Source organism: Chroicocephalus ridibundus, chromosome 24, assembly GCF_963924245.1.
Source record: "Chroicocephalus ridibundus chromosome 24, bChrRid1.1, whole genome shotgun sequence".
Lineage (NCBI taxonomy): Eukaryota > Metazoa > Chordata > Aves > Charadriiformes > Laridae > Chroicocephalus > Chroicocephalus ridibundus.
This window is the reverse complement of record NC_086307.1, coordinates 94,591-99,158: the sequence shown is the minus strand read 5'-3', so window position 1 is coordinate 99,158 and position 4,568 is coordinate 94,591. Positions and strand designations below refer to the sequence as shown.

The following is a 4,568-nucleotide window of genomic DNA, read 5'->3' as shown; positions in this document are numbered from 1 at the left end:
CCCCACAGCCCGTGGGGCTGCGGGATTTGCGGCGGCCGTCAGCCTCTGCGCCACCGGTGCCCACGTCGCGCCGCCGCGCCAGCCTGCGAAGCATTTTCCGGTAGGGCCGCGGCTCTGGCCACAGCTCCCACGCCCGAAGAGCCAGGAGGGAAAGCCGTGCCTCACTGGAAAGCTCTTTGGCAGCCGCTCGCGTGGCCCCACAGCCCGTGGGGCTGCGGGCTTTGCGGCGGTTGTCAGCCTCGGCGCCACCGGCGCCCAAGTGGCGCCGCCGCGCCAGCCTGCGAAGCATTTTCCGGTAGGGCCGCGGCTCTGGCCACAGCTCCCACGCCCGAAGAGCCAGGAGGGAAAGCCGTGCCTCGTTGGAAAGCTCTTTGGCAGCCGCTCGCGTGGCCCCGCAGCCCGTGGGGCTGCGGGCTTTGCGGCGGCCGTCAGCCTCGGCGCCACCGGCGCCCACCTGGCGCCGCCGAGCCAGCCTGCGAAGCATTTTCCGGTAGGGCCGCGGCTCTGGCCACAGCTCCCACGCCCGAAGAGCCAGTAGGGAAAGCCGTGCCTCGTTGGAAAGCTCTTTGGCAGCCGCTCGCGTGGCCCCGCAGCCCGTGGGGCTGCGGGCTTTGCGGCGGCCGTCAGCCTCGGCGCCACCGGCGCATATGTGAGGTCGTCGCGCCAGCCTGCGAAGCATTTTCCGGTAGGGCCGCGGCTCTGGCCACAGCTCCCACGCCCGAAGAGCCAGGAGGGAAAGCCGTGCCTCGTTGGAAAGCTCTTTGGCAGCCGCTCGCGTGGCCCCACAGCCCGTGGGGCTGCGGGCTTTGCGGCGGCCGTCAGCCTCGGCGCCACCGGCGCATATGTGAGGCCGCCGCGCCAGCCTGCGAAGCATTTTCCGGTAGGGCCGCAGCTCTGGCCACAGCTCCCACGCCCGAAGAGCCAGGAGGGAAAGCCGTGCCTCGTTGGAAAGCTCTTTGGCAGCCGCTCGCATGGCCCCACAGCCCGTGGGGCTGAGGGCTTTGCGGCGGCCGTCAGCTTCGGCGCCACCGGCGCCCACGTGGCGCCGTTGCGCCAGCCTGCGAAGCATTTTCTGGTAGGGCCACGGCTCTGGCGACAGCTCCCACGCCCGAAGAGCCAGGAGGGAAACCCGTGCCTCACTGGAAAACTCTTTGGCAGCCGCTCGCGTGGCCCCACAGCCCGTGGGGCTGCGGGCTTTGCGGCGGTTGTCAGCCTCGGCGCCACCGGCGCCCAAGTGGCGCCGCCGCGCCAGCCTGCGAAGCATTTTCCGGTAGGGCCGCGGCTCTGGCCACAGCTCCCACGCCCGAAGAGCCAGGAGGGAAAGCCGTGCCTCGTTGGAAAGCTCTTTGGCAGCCGCTCGCGTGGCCCCACAGCCCGTGGGGCTGCGGGCTTTGCGGCGGCCGTCAGCCTCGGCGCCACCGGCGCCCACCTGGCGCCGGCGCGCCAGCCTGCGAAGCATTTTCCGGTAGGGCCGCGGCTCTGGCCACAGCTCCCACGCCCGAAGAGCCAGGAGGGAAAGCCGTGCCTCGTTGGAAAGCTCTTTGGCAGCCGCTCGCGTGGCCCCACAGCCCGTGGGGCTGCGGGCTTTGCGGCGGCCGTCAGCCTCGGCGCCACCGGCGCATATGTGAGGCCGCCGCGCCAGCCTGCGAAGCATTTTCCGGTAGGGCCGCGGCTCTGGCCACAGCTCCCACGCCCGAAGAGCCAGGAGGGAAAGCCGTGCCTCGTTGGAAAGCTCTTGGGCAGCCGCTCGCATGGCCCCACAGCCCGTGGGGCTGAGGGCTTTGCGGCGGCCGTCAGCTTCGGCGCCACCGGCGCCCACGTGGCGCCGTTGCGCCAGCCTGCGAAGCATTTTCTGGTAGGGCCACGGCTCTGGCGACAGCTCCCACGCCCGAAGAGCCAGGAGGGAAAGCCGTGCCTCGTTGGAAAGCTCTTTGGCAGCCGCTCGCGTGGCCCCACAGCCCGTGTGGCTGCGGGCTTTCCAGCGGCCGTCAGCCTCGGCGCCACCGGCGCCCACGTGGCGCCGCCGCGCCAGACTGCGAAGCATTTTCCGGTAGGGCCGCGGCTCTGGCCACAGCTTCCATGCCCGAAGAGCCAGGAGGGAAAGCCGTGCCTCGTTGGAAAGCTCTTTGGCAGCCGCTCGCGTGGCCCCACAGCCCGTGGGGCTGCGGGCTTTGCGGCGGCCGTCAGCCTCGGCGCCACCGGCACCCACGTCGCGCCGTGCGCCAGCCTGCGAAGCATTTTCCGGTAGGGCCATGGCTCTGGCCACAGCTCCCACGCCCGAAGAGCCAGGAGGGAAAGCCGTGCCTCGTTGGAAAGCTCTTTGGCAGCCGCTCGCGTGGCCCCACAGCCCGTGGGGCTGCGGGCTTTGCGGCGGCCGTCAGCCTCGGCGCCACCGGCGCCCACCTGGCGCCGCAGCGCCAGCCTGCGAAGCATTTTCCGGTAGGGCCGTGGCTCTGGCCACAGCTCCCACGCCCGAAGAGCCAGGAGGGAAAGCCGTGCCTCGTTGGAAAGCTCTTTGGCAGCCGCTCGCGTGGCCCCACAGCCCGTGGGGCTGCGGGCTTTGCGGCGGCCGTCAGCCTTGGCGCCACCGGCGCCCATGTGGCGCCGCCGCGCCAGCCTGCGAAGCATTTTCCGGTACGTTACTTCCGGGTGGTCACGTGGGGAGCGGCGTCTGCCGGCCGCGTTTCCGTCGGGCGGGAGGATGGTAGGCGGCCCCCGCTCCTGGGACGGTTCCCCCCCGCCCCGCGTCCCCCCCCCGCGTCCTCGGGCTCCCAGGCCGGCCCCGGCCCCGGCCCCCCCCCCCGCGTCCTCCGCCTCGGACCCCCCCTCCCTTCCCCCCTCGCGTCCCCCCCCATCGGGACAGTTCTCCCCCCGTGTCCCCGGGTTCCCGGGCCGGACCCCCCCTGCTCCCGGGTCGGCATCCCCCTGCTCCTGGGCCTGCAGCCCCCCCGCTCCCTGTTCCTTTGCGAGGAGACGGGCCCCGGCCCTCCTCCCCAGCCGAGGCACTGCCGGCAGATGTCCTCCCCCCGTCTTGTTCCCGACAGCGGCGGCCGCCCCTGGCTGCGCTTGGTCGCCTCTCGATGCAGGTGCCAGGAGCATCCGGGTGGGGAAAGCAGCGTCTCCAGGAGCTCCTGCTGCAGGTGGGGCTCCCGCTGGGGCCAGTGGTCGGGGAACTGCTGCCCCTTCTCTTTCTCTCCCGGAGGCCGCGGTTGTCCGCTCCTCCCCGGGGTTGTCGTGGGCTGCCTTTGCCACAGACTTGCCTGGGCTGTCTCCGTTCAGCCCCGTTCTCCCTCCTGGTGTGGGCAACCTGGGACTGGTGGACGTTTACTGGCTTTGAACAGGAGCTGCTGTGGGTGAAGCTTAAGATGCTTGAAAAACGTGAAACAGCCAGAGAACAACATCAAGGTGATTGAGCCAGAAGGTGCTTCCTGCGGCAGGGAAGAGACAGCCAAGCATTTCTGGGTGAGGAAGGGTCCCCTCTGAGTTGTCCTCAGCAGACCAGATTGCTGATATGTACCGCAGGGTCCGTACGCGTATCCAAAATCACGGTATGGCCATGGGGAAGGGTTGTGTGCGTGCAAGGCTGCACATCTGGGAAGCTTCATATCGCAAGAGCTGTAAGACACCGCTGTGTTCTCTTAGGTGGAGGATGGTCAAGTGACCAGCGCTGCAGAAGAGGAAGGGAGTCATGTCCCTCCTCCTCCTCGAGTAGCACACAAAAAACCCCCCGTGGTCAAATCATAGCTGTGTATTTTGGAGACGGACAGTTTAGTAGTATCCGTTCACAGCTGTGCAAGTTAAATTAGCGCCGAAGGAAAGCCAAGTACTTTCACAGGGTAAGTATTTTCACTGGGTGGATGTAAACTTCATGCACACCTTCTCAGGGAAAGGAAAAGGGCCAGGTGTTTCCCAGCACCAGCCGGAGGGTTCGCCCTTATGCTAAGAACGTGTTCAAAATGGCACTGATTAGTCTTAATCCTGACTTTGAAGAGTTCAGATGGCGCTGGCTTTTGAAGGCTGTGCTGTATTTCGAGCTGAGCTGTTTCCCCAGCTCCTGTCCCGTCCCTCCGTCTGACGGAATTCCTCTGCTCTCTTCTGTGCTGTTTTTTTGGGATGCTGAGCTATAATTGGGGATTTTTGTTTTCCAGGTGCCTCGTCGTAGGCGTCTCGTGCTGCTCGAGAGATGCCCCAGCCCAGGTTTGCAGCCGGTGGCGGAGCCCCCCTGAGGAGAAGGGGCCAGCGTTTTGATCTGGGCGTTTTGGGCCTTTTTTTGGGGTGAATAGAAGGGTGTCTGTGTGTGTGTCTTGGGGGGTGATGGTGTCATTTGGGGATGGGTGATGGTGATGGTGTCATTTGGGGCACCCCGATGTCACTGGGGCTGATGGGGGCGCAGGACAAAGGTGGCTGAGCCCGAGGTCTTAAAGGGAAGATGTGACCGGCGGCTCCATGAATACATTTGGCCACTTCTTCTTTTTTTCATGTGAATGTGAGGTTACGTAGCCATGTGTGGAAGTGCTGGTCTGAGGTACAACAGAACTGGTGTTGTTTGCAGTCACTTTACTTTTCAG

General features: G+C 66.5%; 1 long non-coding RNA gene across 1 annotated transcript; it reads left to right on the top strand.

Moving 5' to 3' along the window:
* Window positions 1-3,043: 3,043 nt before the first annotated feature.
* Window positions 3,044-4,319, top strand: LOC134526921 (uncharacterized). The gene is made up of 3 exons (XR_010074049.1): window positions 3,044-3,140; window positions 3,342-3,836; window positions 4,149-4,319. It is a non-coding gene; the product is annotated as an uncharacterized LOC134526921 (long non-coding RNA).
* Window positions 4,320-4,568: the final 249 nt, after the last annotated feature.